The following is a 17364-nucleotide window of genomic DNA, read 5'->3' on the forward strand; positions in this document are numbered from 1 at the left end:
GCCACCTTAAGAGAAAAGGACAGTTTTAATCATTCAGTAAATATTTATTGAGCACCTACTCTGTGCCAAGCACTTTTAGAGGCATGCAGAATAACACTTGGTTCATAGAATCCAAAGACAGAAAGCCAGCTTTCACATGCAGTCAGAAACAGGAAGAGGAGAGAGATGGGGAGCCCAGGATGGTTCTGTGTATTTCTGTTCTCTTCTCTCTTTGCATCTGAATCATCTCTCTGTCACTGTAGCTCATTCTTGTTCATTGCCTGCTCCCCATTCTGAAATGTAACCTCCCAGTGAAATGGTGACTGGAGAAGTGTTATGAAAATTGTAGGTCTCAAAATCAAAGAGACTGAGACGCGAGGAGTCTAAGAGCATTTTGGTTCCAAAAAAGCTTTTGTCCCTTTTTTGTAGAGATCTTAAGTATGATTAGTGATGCTTTACTTCTTTCTAGCCCAAAGTGCCACCACCAGGGTTGGGGGCCATGGGGGGACAGATGGAACTTTCATGGGGTGAGGAGGGTGTGTAGTGTGTCCAACTGCTTATCTGCCTAGAACCCAAATCAAGCCTGCCCTCACCACAGGGTCAAGGACGGAATGTTCTAGGGCCCCTAATCTTTAAATCTTTGGGTCTAGATGTTCTAAGTACATGAGGCAGAAAAGAAGCAGAGGTGTTCCTCTCTGCACCAAAAAACAAGATCCCGGGGGGCCTGATCCTGTCACTGCTCCCCCATTCCCAAACATGCCATTCTGCCAAGCCCGGGGGATCTCTGAGAGAGGCTGAGACAGAGATGTGAGGACAGGAGCTTGGAGCTAGCTGGCTCTGGAGGGCCAGGCTGCTGGTAGGACAAAGGAGATGGTGAGGAAGCTATTGGCTAGGCCCTGGGACCAGACCAACACTGACACTAGTATGAGTGAATGAATATGCCTACCGCCTTGACTAAGGCCTTCACCTAACCCCAGAGCACAGGCTGCTGTGGGGGAGATGGCTGGGAAATCATTACGTAGCTGGGGACAGTGGAAGGATCAGGTTCTCTGCACGAATGGGTGATATGTGCAAGTTCGATGAATGAAAGTCAAGGACCAACCTGACACCAAAGCCAACTCACACTAGTCACCGGCCTCTGGAAAGAGCGGCCTGGAAAATGTCTGCAGAGAGGAGGACAGAGTTGGAAGGAGTTCCACACCCAGATGTGGATACCGCATCCCCACAGCCTCTGGCGTTTTACCTTGTGTAGCGTCTGTGTATGTGCTGGAGCCGATGTTTCGTTTCCTTCGTTGTTACTCCAGGCCTGCCATCCTTTTTAACAATAAAATAGGATGTACCACTGTCCCCGGTGTCCCTGGACACCAGTCTCCCTCCCACTTTCAGCAGCCAAGCTCCCAGGGCGATTTCTCTTGCCTAGGAATAGAAGAGTCCAAGCTTTTGTAGTGTCCTTTCTATTTTGATAGGAAAAGAGAATGAGAAGTCACTTAATTTTTGCCTTGTGGTTTAATGTTGAGTTGCTCGTTTTTACCAATGCAGCACTTGCTTCTCAAGCACTCACAGTATTTTCTGAGGCATGATCCAATCATGGTTCCTAAAATGCAATTTATGGGTCAGCATTCTCTTAGAACAAGAAAGAGCAGAGAGCACGTACTGTCACAATGATAGCTATTATTTCATGAACCTTGTTCGGTTTGATGTACGTTTATACTAGGGTCACAATGTAAAATACGTTTCTCAAAGTAGGTTCTCCGTTTCCAGATGGGAAGTTCAGGGAGATGAAGTGCTTTGCCCAGGATCACACTGCTAGTAATGGGGGGAGCCCAGATGGGAACCCAGGGTTGCTGGACAAAATTAAAAGGAAGATGAACTAGTAAAAGATTCTCTCAAAGCAGATAAAATCTGCTGCTCTGGTCAGTCCTCTTATTGATGATATGCAGGCCCCTGTACCCTGATCCAGAAAATGGGTTTCAGAGAAATCTCCATAAATTAATAGAATTTTCTCTCCCAGAATGTTCCTGAAAGTCACCAGTAAGCTGTAGGTGTGTCACGGGTACTCACTCTTTTAAAAATCTTGAGCCATTCTTTTTTTGAGTTTTTAAGGGCAAATGTTTGGGATTTTCGTGTTGGTTTCCTCTTAAAAAAGAAGCATTCATTTGACTGTTCCTCATAGTCAGGGCTTTTAAGAAAGGAACGTGGGACAAGATGGGAATGAGAGTTCAGAAAAGAGGAGCCGGAGAAAGAGTTTTAGCAATTTACTGGATTCCTGTAGAGCCACTGACCTCCCAGGTGTTCCTCCTTCATTCTCCCAAAAAGATGGAGCTTTCCCCGAGAAAATTCCTTAATGCTGAAAAGGTCCAGTGGGAGCTTGCCACCAGGTAAGAAGGCAACCTCAGCCTTAGCCCTAAAATTTCCAAGCTTTGGTCATTCACATGTCACTTTCATTGTCTACTTTATCTATTACTTCCTGTATAGGAATGAACTTATTTTGCAATGAAATTTTTATCATCAGAACTGAAGTGGGAGGTGAATACTGTTCTCTGAAGTGGAAGAAAACTTTCATGAACAATATCCTGAAAACAACTGATTTTTGTGGCTTGTCAAAGATTCAAAGCCTGAATGCTCTGCCCTCCCCCATCCCTTTCTCTCCCTTTCCTACTTCTCTCTTCCACCCTCTTTTCCAACAAAAAGAACGACTACTAGAAAGGTGTTAAAGATAGAACAGCACCGAGTCCCGCATCGGGCTCTCTGCTCAGCAGGGGCCTGCTTCCCTCTCTCTCTCTCTGCCTGCCTCTCTACTTGTGATCTCTCTCTGTCAAATAAATAAAATCTTAAAAAAAAAAAAAAAAAAAAAGATAGAACAGCACCGGGCATCTGGATGGCTCAGTCAGTAGAGCAAGTGACTCTCTGTGTCATGAGTTTGAGCCCCATGTTGGGGTAGTGGTTACTTAAAAAAATAAATAAATAAAATAACATCAAGTGAAGACTTTCATCTTGAATAATAAGAAATGATTGAAAGACAACAAAAAAGGAACCAAGAGGAGATATACGGGAACTCTGTACTTTCTGCTCAATGTCTCTTAATCTCCAAACTCTTCTAAAAAAGTTAATTTTTATATATATTTTTGTTAAATATTTTGTTTATTTATTTGACAGAGAGAGACAGCAAGAGAGGGAACACAAGCAGGGGCAGTGGGGGAAGCAGCCTCCCCACTGAGAAAGAAACCCAGTGTGGGGCTCGATCCCAGGACCCTGGAATCATGACCTGAGCTGAAGGCAGACGCTTAATGACTGAGCCACCCAGCCACCCCTAGTCTATTGTAAGTGTACACATAAAAACAAAATTAAGAGTTTTAAACTGAAAAAAAGGTAGATTAGCATTTAACCCATGTGAGTCAAGATTATTTAATGCTGCATTCCCCATACTATGCCAAGTCATCAGAAATCATTGCCTAAAATTGCCTCTCACAGTAACATTGGCCCATGGCCCACATTTTGTAACAAAATGCTTCTTAATCAAAGCCTGGTTGTATGAAAAAATAAAAAGTATTTGGTTGGGTGGTTTCCTACTGATGGCAGAGTGAGGTCTGAATCCTTCACTTTTCTGCCGAAGCCCTTCACGACCTGCCCCCATGTTCATCTCTGCCCTTCTCCCACGGACCACACACTCCAGGAATTGTGTCAAACTCTGTGCTGCTCCTCCCTCTGGAATTTCCTTCCCCTCATCTTTGCCTGTCACATCTTATTCCCGATCACCCTGCACAGGCACCGTTCCTTTGGCCCCCACAGTCATACGAAGCCTCCGTTGGCCGTCCTTCTCTTGTGTGCCTACAGAGCTGCGTGTGCGCAACCATTAGAACCGCCATCTTTTTGTTGGGTGTGGTGGATTTTTATGTCTGCCTAGGGTTACCAACTAAAATACGTGGCACCTAGTCAAAGTGTATTACCCAGATAAACAGGACAATTTTTTAGTGTAATCATGTTCCATGCAATATTTAACAGGGTATCCTGTATTTCTTATTTGTTCAATCTGGCAACTCTCTGTCTGTCTTCACTGAGACTCAGCTCCCTCAGGACAAAGGCTATAGTTTTCCGTCCTTGTACGTGCAGTCCTGAGGACATCACTAGGCATTTGGTAGAGGCTTGATAACTACTGGAAGAATGACTGCTTCCCAGACACACATAAGAAACCCTCAGATTTCAGCTAAGATCAGGAATACATTTCTATTTCTACCTAGAAATGCAGGTTTGGAAGGAGGAAAGACAATGGGCTCACACTGAATTCATAATCTATAAACTAGACCCGTCAGAAGGAGCAAAGGTGTCTGCATTATTTTCTATCTTGTCTTTAACACATATAATAACAAGTCACACACTGCTTGGCTTCTATATACTTTGCAAGTCTATAAGCAGCTCCCACACAAATCATATTAGGAGGGTGAGAAGTTAGAGTACGGAATCCAAAACCAGGCAAAAATAAAGAGGAGCGTCAGCCAAGAACAAATCCACTCTATACTGGGGCCAGTTCTGTCTCTATTAATCAGGCTGGCAATTAATCACCATGCTTTGCTCTAAAGCTTTCCTGTGGGGGCAGTGTGCAGGAATGGAGGGATCACGGGCTCTGAAAGTCAGATGGACTTGGGTTTACAGTTATGACTCCAGCACTGCCAAGCTACAAGCCTCTCTGGGGCTCAGTTTTCTCATCAGTAAATTGGGTTCTAATAGAACCTCCTAAAGTTCAGTGCGAGTATTAAGAGGAATAATGCCCACGACGTGTTTTGTATGGTACCTATCCACAGTAAGTATTCAAGGGTGTTACTGACGGTGGTAAGGATGATTATGTTTTTTCCTTCTACTGTTGCAGCCAGATTACTCTCTCTTTAACCTGTGAACATATGCCTTATTTATTTTTAATTTTTGACTTCTTTTTTATTCCCCAAAGGGGCTCTAGTAAAATGTGCAATAAAGCGTGGTCATCTTCTAGACTTCCAAAGAGACTGAAGCCTTGGAGATGTTCGGTGTTTCGGTGCCTTTCATCAAGCTGATGACGTTCAACCACAGTTGGTTGGATAAGATCAGAACTTAACCTTTGGAGGTGACTGGTGGACTGCACACGATCTTTCATAAATCACCGATAGACTAAATCTGGGCAGATAAGAAACACTAGCCACTTCCTTCTTAAAATAGGAAAGAACCATTTTGGCATAGAAACTGTTCTTCCCACATTTTTCATCAAGATGTTCTATTGGCTATGTGCCCTAATCATAGGCACCCACCTTGGGGAACATCTCCACGAGGCACATCTCCATGAGGGGGTGCTTGCCTTTCTCACCACCTGCTCAGGGAAAGAGCTCAGAATGATTGCTAATGTACTTTCAGCAAATGGATACTCATCAGATAGAAACCACTCACTACTCTTTGTCCTTATTTGTTCCTAGCTGAGTTTAACTGCAGTCATTATTAAACTTCTATTTCTTTTTTTTTTTAAGATTTTATTATTTGACAGACAGAGATCACAAGTAGGCAGAGAGAGGAGGAAGCAGGCTCCCTGCTGAGCAGAGAGCCCAACGTGGGGCTCGATCCCAGGACCCTGGGATCATGACCTGAGCCGAAGTCAGAGGCTTTAACCCACTGAGCCACCCAGGTGCCCCTAAACTTCTATTTCTGTGTTAAAATATCTTCACTTAAATCTAGCAAAGTCCTTGTTGGCCCCTGCTTTTATGACCACATCACCTCCCTGATCCCACTGCCACCACCAAGTCTTCTCGGAGCTCTGTGGCTTTAGACAATTTATCTGGTATGTAATTTTTTCATCTGTACAATGAGAAAGTTGGAACTCTAAGCTCCATTACAGCTCAGTATCCTTAGGACACCATCCCTCTCTGCCTTATTACATCTCTTTTAATTGAGCCAGTAATGTCCCCCATGCTAAGTGTCAGTCTAGGAAAGACTACATTCGTCTAAGTATTTTTTTTTCCTCCTCATTTTCATGTTCATTTCTAGGTCAGCTCAAATGTGTACAAACGTATTCAGGTAAAAAGGATCCAAAGATGGAGGTTTTAGCTCTAATTAACCAGAAAGTCCACTGAGCACTCCTTTACAAGGCTTGGGGGTCAAAAGTCCCTGACACCTAGAAAACATTCAGTGATTGTTGGTTGTGTCATTGCTGCTAGTGTTGTTACCCCTGCAACGGGGAAAATTAATACATTGGAATTAGCCCACCCTTGCATATGCCCTTGATTGAGCCTGTGAATGCCATCCATCTGGCCACTCTTTTGTGCAAAAAAAAAGCCAACATACAGAGAGAGAAAAAGAATTAGCTAAGGCTAGCGGCATGGATTGCTCTATGTGCCAAAAAAAAAAAAAAACAAAAACCAAAAAACAAAAAACAAAAAACCGAGAGAGCAGAGCTAGATCTTCGCAACTTTTCTGTTTCCTTATTCACTCATCCCAGGTTGGGAGTTTGTATGTGGACCTTGTCCCTGTGGAATAATTTAAAGGACCGCAGATGCCTTGAATTACAGCAATAGTTATTCATTTCCTCATGGTAAACAGTATCTTCTGCCAGTGGTCTTTAAAATGCAAATCTACCTAGGTGGTAACACATAAAATTGCTAAGTAACACTTTTTTTTAAAAAATGTAAGTTTCTTGGGGGAAAAGGAAAGAAAGAAACATCCTGAGAACAGTTCAAAGTTAGAGATCAGGCAGAGGGAGAGTGGAGGTGATCCGGGCAGAGAAAAGGATGCCAGCAGGGAGACAGGATTCTAGAAAGGTGGGGCAGGGGGCAGAGTGCACTCTCCCACCTGCTTTATGCTTTCATCTCTGGGCGAACCAACCACCCACCCACCTCCTGCCCCTCCTGGGATGTTAAGAGTCTGGGAATTCCTTTTGGGAGCCAGACTGGCCACAAGCAGATCCAAGCAGCTTGGTGCCTGTGGTGGTTGTGACTTGTGACAGCATCCCCTTTGCCTTGTCCTCAGGAGACCTGGGAGATACAGCCCTAGGCTACTTGGTGGTGAGTCTACTCTTAGGATATCATTGAGGACATTGCAAATCACACCATGACAAGATAATGAGTATTCTTCTCGAGAAGGGCTGGTTTCTACCTTGTGGGCACTGCGAACCTTGAAGCCGAGCGGGATTTTTCTAGTGGGTGCTGTAATGTCCCTCAGATCACCTACTCCAAGAGGAGGTCCCCAACGCTCAGTCATTGTGACTATGGCTGATAATGGCTCCCAGCTCCCTCGCTTCTTCTGAGGATTACCCTTGGCTGATAGGAGCCTCTTGTCCAAGAGGTTAGGACCCCTCTAAAAACAGCCCATAGTCAATGACTAGCTAATTGGGTGGTGCAAAAGACCTCTTGCCTCATGAGAGTAAAACCATGATGGGCTTATGTTTCAGAACCCACTTCCTACGAGGGATCAGCCAGAGGCTAGTCCTGACTTGAGATCCTGCTTATCTCCTGTTCCTTCCCTCTTCTGCTTCACTTCCTCCCTTACAGGCTTTTTTGAAAGAGCACTTCTCAATAAGTTATGTAAACCCCACTACCTGTCTTTGGCTCTGCCTCTCTGAACCTGACTCTTGGACATTCTACTTTATTGTATCACAACTGCAAGACTATTATTTTATATATCACCAAAAACAGATGCTGACAGTTCATATGTGACACATAAGATGTGTATTTTGTTGTAAGACATGTCATAATTTCAGTGAAAAAATGTGCATCTTTGAATGAATTAAATACGGTATGTTTCATGTGTATGATCTCAGTACGTTGCATTGCATACATCTCTCTGTGCCGCATGTTTGCACGCTGGCAAATAAGCTTTGTTTCAACTGTCTTTCTGTACATACTAATTTACAGGTCTGGAGAACCACTGGTATGGTCTGAGTGTTGGTATCTCCTTCCAAATTCTTATGTTGAAATACCATTACCAAAGGTGGGGCTTTTGCGAAGTGAGTAGGTCCCGAGGGTAGAGCACTTATAAAAGGAACCCCACAGAGCTCCCAGCTCCTTCCATCATGTGAAAAGTCTGCATCCCAGAAGGGGGCCCTCACCCAGCTGTCTGCCCTCTAATCTCCGACTTGTAGCCTCCAGAACTGTGAGCAATAAGTTTCGGTTGTTTACAAGCCACCGCATCTGGGGAATTTTGTGATAGCAGCCCAAACAGACCGAGACAACCGTAGTACCATATCTAAGTTCCGTTTTAAATCTCTCTCTTATTTATAGCTAAGTTTCATCATTTCAGTTGCTTGCCAGAGCAAACAATGAGAACTGTTTTAAATAGTAAGGGAAATAATTGTACGTTATACAGGATAGCTGCTTATCAGGGCTTCCAGAAAAATTACTCTCACCCACAAAGAATGAATCAGAATTTGGGACAGTTTCAGATTTACTGAAATAGAGCTAGGGAACAATAATGGGACAGTGAGGGGTGCCTGGGTGGCTCAGTGGGTTGAGCCTCTGCCTTTGGCTCAGGTCATGATCTCAGGGTTCTGGGATGGAGCCCCACATCGGGCTCTCTGCTCAGCAGGGAGTCTGCTTCCCCCTCTCTCTCTGCCTGCCACTCTCCCTACTTGTGATCTCTCTCTCTGCCAAATAAATGAATAAAAATCTTTAAAAAAAATAATAATGGGACAGTGAGACTCTGGGAGAGCATCACTGCTTTCAGGATGAAGACTTAGATCTTTAGCATGTCTGCCGGGCTCCACATGATCTTACCCCAACCTACATCTCTACGTTCATCTCAGAACACTCTGGCCCCCATCTGTGTGTGCATGTGCGTGCACACACACGTACACACACTCACTATGGCCACTCTGGCTTCTTTCTAGTTTGAGAAGATGCTAACGTCTTTCCCACCACAAGACCTTTTTCACATGTTACTTCCTCTTCCTGAGATCCACTTACCTCCCACCTCTTTGCCTATTTACCTTTACTCGAAGGTAAAGCCTTCTTCCAGGAAGCCTTCTCTGATTTCCCAGATTGAAAAGGGGCCTCTTGGGGTGCTGAGTGGCTCAGTCAGTTGAGCATCCAACTCTTGATATTGGTTTGGGTCGTGATCTCAGGGTCATGGGATCAAGCCCGAGTCAGACTCTGCACTCAGCAGGGAGTCTGACGCACCCTCTGGCCCTACCCCTACTCATGCTCACTTGCACACGCTCTCTCTCTAATAAATAAATAAAATCTTAAAAAAAGAAAGAAAAGGGGCCCCTCATTTTATATTTGAATAGCACTGTATGGTTCTCCTTTCTGTTACCGCATGTTACAACTTTACATTTATTCCTGTTACGTGATTAAGACCTATCCCGTTTTTCAGTTATGCACTCCATGAGGGTAGCTCCAAGTCCTTGCTCACTGCTGGACCTCTCCCCAATATATGGGGCACCCATGATTCAGTTGGTTGGGTAATTGAGTAAATCAGGTCACCATAGCCTTCCTTGATCAACATGAATACCAAGGAATAGTACAGTACAATAGTAACCTAAGTGTTTAGACCTTAGATCGACTGCGCAGTTCAGGATAAAATCCTGGCTCTGTCACTATCTTTGGGGTTTGCAGCAGTTTAACTCACATGATTGTATCTCAGCTTTCTCATCTATAAAGTGAGCTTAATAATTCTGTATTTTATCAACTCTAAGTTGCCCTTGTTTGTAAGACACCTTGTATACTATTAAAGAAAAACCTACCAACTAAGCCAGAACTCAATGTTTTTGTGTTTGTTTTTCCAGGCAAAACCAGCCCTTGTCCCATCAGTAGGATGAGCCAAGCAGCATTTCCCAAAGAAGGTCCCTCCTATGCATGCCTCACCTGCTCCCTGCCCTATCTGGGAGACTTTCTTCCCTGTCACTGGCACCCATTGCAAGATGATCTTAGCAGCAGGTGTCAACAGAAGGTTTCAAGCAAGAACCAGGAAACTGTTTTAAATAACAAATAATTCAACACATGCAGTAGCAATGCTCATAATTCAACTGAAATGCTGAACACAGAAACAGGCATGTCCAAGCGTGATATTGTAGGCGATGATCCCATCACTACCATACCTTGTGAACCTAGGAAAGGCCTTGGCTTCTAAGACAGCTCTCAATTCCAGAGAAGCTAAGGTGTGAAAACAGGTACATCAGCATATTGTTGATTGATTGATTGATAGATTGCATTCTGTGTTGCTTTTACTTTATGAAAAAACTCATTTCAAATCTACATGAAACTAAGCAGAACACAAGGTCTTAGTGAAGGAGGTCTGGTGGTCTCATTTACAAAAACATATGGTTTCTGTCCTTCGGCCTTCAAATTCCAGGATGGGGGCCTCCAACAGTTTCGCATTTGCATGGTCTGGTGCCAGAGTCCAGGAATAGCAGCTGGCGTCCATTGTTGGATGTCCTTCAGCCACCAGAGTATCGGGTCTCTTCTCCAGCTCATTCCTTGGTAAAGAAATCACTTCCACAAATGCTCCATCCCTTGGTTTTGGCTTGGGACTTTCGTTTGCAGCCTCATCTCCGTGAGAAGTTCCTGTCACCAGGGGTGGGTGGTGCAGTGTGCCAGACCTGGATGCATCCATTCAGCAAGGTCACCTTCACAGCCAATGTCTTCTTCAAGCTCCTGAAGAGCAGCTGTAGATTCTGGGCTTCCATCATCGGCTTCGACACCTGCAGGGAGTTCTTGGCATTGGCCTCCCTGCTGGTGGCTGGAATGGCTTCAGCAGATACGTTCATCACGAAGAGTTAGTTCTTCCCAGCCACCAAGCCACCCCATGCCACCAGCTGACTGTCCTCTCCTGGTGTGTGTTTCACAGTGTCCCAGCCTCTTGCTGTACGTGTAGGATCCAGGTGAGTTGTTTTTTCCAAGCTTGACCCATTTTCCTTCTGAAATGAACTCCCCTGAAATAAACAACTGTTTATTTTGAGACCAGGCCTTCAGTTCTTGGTTTTTCATTTTCACACTAGTTAGTCTTCATGGTCTTCGGGCAAGAAGTTCATGCCCAAGGTGTGGGGGGTGGGGAAGGACTCTGCCTTCGGAAACGGGGACAAGAACAGAAAGGACAAGCCTGAGGCAGCAGTCTGAGGAGATGCAATGCTATTGCTTTTAGATCTTAGGTTGTTCGAAAAGTGTGTTAGAATATATGAAGCACGTGGCGTATTCGAGTGCAATCCTGGACAGGCAATAATGAATCATGATATTATGGCCTCTGCCAAGCAGTCAGTCTGTAGCCACAGTGTCCTTCCCTTGTGCGCCTTGGTAAGTACCAGGCCAGCTAACCTTGCACGGGCTCCCACACTCAGCACAACCCTCAGGTGAACCCACCCTTTCATTCATTGTAGCAGTGGAAGCAATCAAGAGACAGGAGCAATTCAGGTTTTTTCAATTTTGTGGCCGTGGAATTACAGCTCCCTATAAGTAAGGGCCAGAAGGGCCAGGATTTAAATCTGCTCATTCTCTGCCATAGTCCCAGTACCCAGGATGGGAGCTCGTCACTTAGCAGGTACTTAGTAGGTTTGACTGAATGAATGGGCAAATACCTCCGTAAATATTGACTAGAGTTAACCACGGTGATATGAGAGAATTCACGCTGTGCAGGCTATGACTCCTAGCTGAGTCAAATGTAAAAAAGTGTTTAGTCCTCTGCGCTCCCCTCTTCTATGGCAGCCTTTAAAATATCCCGGTTTTATGGGGCAATTTTAATGGAAATAAACCTAGTAAGTTAAAGTTACATAATTAATGCTATTCAGCCTCCATTGTAATTACTTACTGATGCGAGGCGGCTCACGGAACCCCTGGCAACAGTGAAAGAAAAAACAGCAGCAGGTGTTCGGACTTCACTCGTGCTTGCTCACTAATTAGATGAGGATTTTTCCCCCTGGAAATCCTAAGCAGTTTTTATTTGGTTCAAAAATTGAAACTTGGAACCCAGAGGCCTCAGCTGACTGTTTATCTTTCTTGCTTCTGGACGAAGAAGACATTCTATCATCAAGATGCTTTTTCACAGGACTAATCTTCTGCATTAGTAGTCCGTCTTATAGTTTGTCTCAGCCTTTGGATAATGCCGGATCTTCGTACATCAGGGCACAGCCCAGAGTCAAGCTGTCTTGGGTCAGGTTGCAGCTCTGTCAGTTACTCGCGGTGTGACCTTGAGCATGTTCGTTGACCTTTCTGTGCTCCAGGTTCAAAATCTGTAAAATGGGGATAACGATAGTATTTACAACACCAGATTGTCATGAAGATTAAGCACATAAGCAATGCCTTGGACAGGATAAGTGCTATGTAAGTGTTTTTCAAAGGAATCCTTAAAATTAACTGTCATTTCCAATATATTAGCTCCCAATCAAATTTTTATCAATAATTGTATGATAATTCAGGCAAACGATGGAGTTATTATAAAAAGATTTATATACGTGCCTCGTAAAAATTAAGGAGGTGGCTCCTATAGAAAGGCATGGTGTGTTCAAGGATTGTTTTGTAGTGTCAGCTAAAGCTTTTGGCAGCATGTAAGAGCAATTCAGCCTGGTTACCTGATACAAAGCCACTGGGGAGGGTTCCAGAATGACGCCTCAGAAAGAACGGGACTTAGGCATTTGCAGGGATGTCAAGAGCAGGGACCCAGGAAGGGTCCCTTTAGGAATGATTCTAGTGAGTTTCCCTCTTGCATCACTCCCTAGAGAGCTACATTCTTAGAGACAGTTTGGTCTGAAGTCACATGCCCACCCTTTGGCCTCATGGTAGGAGCAGGTGTGGCACCTGGATGGCTAGTCCCAACGGGACAGCAAGAAATGGAGGAGAAAGAGTATCCCCAGGAAAATCTGGGTGTTAGCACCCAAAGAAGGGGGGAGAGGTTGCTAGGCAGGCCAAGAAGCAGCTGCCTACCTCATGAAGAAAGAAAGAGGGTGAGAAATGTTTTCCAAAATCTTGCTTCTGTTTGTACTGCCGGCCCTTCCAGGAATTTAAATGTTTCTGTCTTCAGAGGGTGCTCCCCGAGAGGCTGGCTCATCTTCGGGGCGTTCATGCAAGAAGAGCAAGAATCTGGCACTAATCGTAAGCTGCTTCTCTCCCTGGCTTAATGGAGCTGCTCTTCAGTTGTTTGTGTTGCATTAATTTAAATACTAATCTTTGCCTCACAATTTCATAATAGCAATAATTTCTAGTTCAATCAAAACACGTTATGCTGGGGCGCCTGGGTGGCTCAGTGGGTTAAGCCGCTGCCTTCGGCTCAGGTCATGGTCTCAGGATCCTGGGATCGAGTCCCACGTCGGGCTCTCTGCTCGGCAGGGAGCCTGCTTCCCTCTCTCTCTCTCTCTCTGCCTGCCTCTCTGCCTATTTGTGATCTCTCTCTCTCGCTGTCAAATAAATAAAATCTTTAAAAAAAAAAAAAACACGTTATGCTAAACTTCCAGAATTCAACAAATGACAAAGCTTGCAAAACCAGCTGTCATATTCATGAATCCCTTTTCAGTTGGGTTGTTTTTGACTATAAGTATGAGAACACCCAACTTGATGTTGCTTAAGCCAAACAAAAATGTATTGGTGTCCAGAGCTGAGCGTCCAGATGTAGGACAGGCATCAGGGGACTTAATCCAGTGGTTCCAGCTTGATCTCTACAAGTACCAGGATGCTTTCTGCCTTTGTTTTCTCTCTCTATTGTTTATCTCAGGCTGGAAGCAAGATGGTGTAGGATTTTCAGGCCTCTTGAGCACCCAAAACAGTATCTGGAGGAAGATGAGCTCATTTTTTCATGTAAGTCTCAGGAATAAGGTAAGTTTCCCTAGAATCTTCTAGTGCTTTCCTCTCATCTCCTTGGTCTGGACTGAATCACATGGCCAATCCTGCAACAGTCCTTGCGGCCAAGAGAACGCCATATGCTAACTGGCTTAGATCTGGGCTCTTGAAGCAGTCACTGGCAAAGAGAACTATATTATTCTGCCTGGCCCCCAACTCACCAGCCATTAGACAATTAGAAAGAGGGGGAATGTATGTTAAAGGAAAATAGGGTAGACATTGATCTTTTTTCTCCCCCAGAATTTGAACCTCACTATTACCCCACCCCTTGCCTGAGGAATTTAAGATTTAGTGGAAGACAGAGGCCAATTTCCATGAACAGGGGAGACACCATCGGCTCTCTGACCTTCCCACAGTCAGAGCAGGGGCATGGAACGGAGGCTCTACCAATCACACATAACTCCTTCAATGAGACTCTTTCTGGAACCCATGATGCCAAGAGCCAGAAATGGCCTGAAAAATCTGTTTGAGTGGTTATGGGAGCTGGTTTCCAAGGACAGCAGTGGCAACAGCAGATATGTCCAGTAGAGGGTTGGCATTTCAGCAAATGAAAGTACAATTAAATTTGAATTTCAGACTAAAAAAAAAATAATTTTTAGTATAATTTTTCAGTTTATCTCCAGTATTGCATGAGACATACTTATACTTTCAAAAACTCATGCATTGTTTCCTTAAAATTCAAACTTAATTAGGCAATCTGATTTATCCAACTATAATCCAGTGGGATCGATGTATTCAGTGGCCAGGTGGCAAGAGGGCCCTCAACCAGACTGGGTTTCTGGCTGATTTGGGGTTGTGGTCCATGCTGCTATGCCCCCCACCCCGCCTGCCCCTTGCTCCTGCTCAATTTCCAAGCCTCCTCCTGCGTCATTACCAGACATTCCATGAGAATCAATCATACAGCATAAGCTTCAGTTGCTTGCAACTGTGAACTAGTATCATACAAACCGCAACATCCATTACAAAAATGTGAAAGTGTCCTTTAACGTTGATATCAGGATGAGAGACAAAGAGGACAAGGAACGTTTTTATTTTATTTTTTTTTAATTAATTTATTTTTTCAGCATAACAGTATTCATTGTTTTTGCACAACACCCAGTGCTCCATGCAATATGTGCCCTCCTTAATACCCACCACCTGGTTCCCCCAACCTCCCACCCCCGCCCCTTCAAAACCCTCAGGTTGTCTTTCAGAGTCCATAGTCTCTTATGGTTCATCTCCCCTTCCAATTTCCCTCAACTTCCTTCTCCTCTCCATCTCCCAATGTCCTCCATGTCATTTGTTATGCTCCACAAATAAGTGAAACCATATGATACTTGACTCTCTCTGCTTGACTTATTTCACTCAGCATAATCACTTCCAGTCCCGTCCATGTTGCTACAAAAGTTGGGTATTCATCCTTTCTTTTTTTTTTTTTTTTAATAAACATATAATGTATTTTTATCCCCAGGGGTACAGGTCTGTGAATCACCAGGTTTACACACTTCACAGCACTCACAATAGCACATACCCTCCCCAATGTCCATAACCCCACTCCCCCTCTCCAAACCCCACCTCCTCCCAGCAACCCCCAGTTTGTTTTGTGAGATTAAGAGTCATTTATGGTTTGTCTCCCTCCCAATCCCATCTTGTTTCATTTATTCTTATCCTATCCCCCTAACCCCCCATGTTGCATCTCCACGTCCTCATATCAGGAAGATCATATGATAGTTGTCTTTCTCCGATTGACTTATTTCACTAAGAATGATACCCTCTAGTTCCATCCACGTCATCGCAAATGGCAAGATTTCATTTCTTTTGATGGCTGCATAGTATTCCATTGCGTATATATACCACCTCTTCTTTATCCATTCATCTGTTGATGGACATCTAGGTTCTTTCCATAGTTTGGCTATTGTAGACATTGCTGCTATAAACATTCAGGTACACGTGCCCCTTCGGATCACTGCATTTGTATCTTTAGGGTAAATACCCAGTAGTGCAATTGCTGGGTCATAGGGTAGCTCTATTTTCAACACTTTGAGGAACCTCCATGCTGTTTTCCAGAGTGGTTGCACCAGCTTGCATTCCCACCAACAGTGTAGGAGGGTTCCCCTTTCTCCGCATCCTCGCCAGCATCTGTCATTTCCTGACTTGTTAATTTTAGCCATTCTGACTGGTGTGAGGTGGTATCTCATTGTTGTTTTGATTTGTATTTCCCTGATGCCGAGTGATGTGGAGCACTTTTTCATGTGTCTGTTTGCTATCTGGATGTCTTCTTTGCAGAAATGTCTGTTGATGTCCTCTGCCCATTTCTTGATTGGATTGTTTGTTCTTTGGGTGTTGAGTTTGCTAAGTTCCTTAAAGATTTTGGATACTAGCCACAAGGAACATTTTTAAAGCAGAAGCAGCAGGTACTGCCTTCCGAAGTCTGGGCCCTAGGGGACTAGGTGGTTTTTGTTTGTTTGTTTGTTTGTTTGTTTGAAACTTCTGCTTTATCAGTGGCTTAAGGAATTTCACAAAAATTCCTCCTGCTTCAATTGACCTAAGCATGAACTGGAAACAATCCTGGAATATTAGATGAATTAAAAATTGAGGATTACACAATTCGGGCATAGACATGTCTTTCCCTTATTAGGACTCTTCCTTTCCTTTAGCCTATCGTGATTGATAAAATTAACTTCTTCTCATATAAATAATTACCCTATGATTAAGTTTAACAATATGAATACATTGAAAACCTGTAACATGAAAAACATTATTACTTCTTGGATGCTACATTCTATTGTATTCCTTTTAACTTTCTTACTTTTCCAGAATAATACATTTCCTCTTGAGGATCAGATGTTGATGCTAATTTGCTACTTGTCCTTGGGTCCTATAATGAAGCAACTTAATTATGCTAATGGTTATAGACTGGAAACACTGCCCTTCTTTCTTCCCTAGATAGGAGAGAAGCACCTTGGTTCCAGATCATGAAATTTGTATCTTGCAGATGTGCTGGGGGATCCTGGGTCTCTTGGGCTACTGGCTTATGAAGTGATGATAAAGGTGGTTGAAGTTGGTGCTTAGATGCTGGAAACAGTCTTTCCGGTCTTTTCCAGCTTATTTCCTCACAGCTAGAACTGCTTACATGGCTCTAGAAGCCAAATTTGAAGTAAAGATTGTCCTAACAATTGATAATTTTAGACATACACAGACTACATGAAGAGGTGGTGGATTTTTTTTTTTTTTTTTTTTTTTGGTACACAGCATCCGTCTCTCTTTTCTGCATAGAGAAGTATAGCCCCCAAACGATAGGAAATCTAAGAGGGACAATAAAATGACAGCCTGCCATCCTAAAGAAGCTGAGTGGTCCCTGAAGATTCCTTCTACAGGATCCTATTTCTCATTGTCCCAGTCCAGCCAAAGCGGTGGCACATATGACCTTGGCCTCATCCCTTATGTGACCAAGATGGCTGATCCTCTCAGCCACAACCAACAGGACACGTAAAACCTGGACAGGGGCTCCTGAGGAAGGGAAAAAATTGCCCTTTTCCCCTGGATTTGAAGTGATAGGAATTTAGGTTTGAAACTGCAGCAACCAAATTGCTACCACAGTAAAGAAGTTTGTGTGAAAACAGGGCCAAGCAGAGGT

The sequence above is a fragment of the Meles meles genome, chromosome 11 (genome assembly GCF_922984935.1).
Source record: "Meles meles chromosome 11, mMelMel3.1 paternal haplotype, whole genome shotgun sequence".
NCBI classification, from domain to species: Eukaryota; Metazoa; Chordata; class Mammalia; order Carnivora; family Mustelidae; genus Meles; species Meles meles.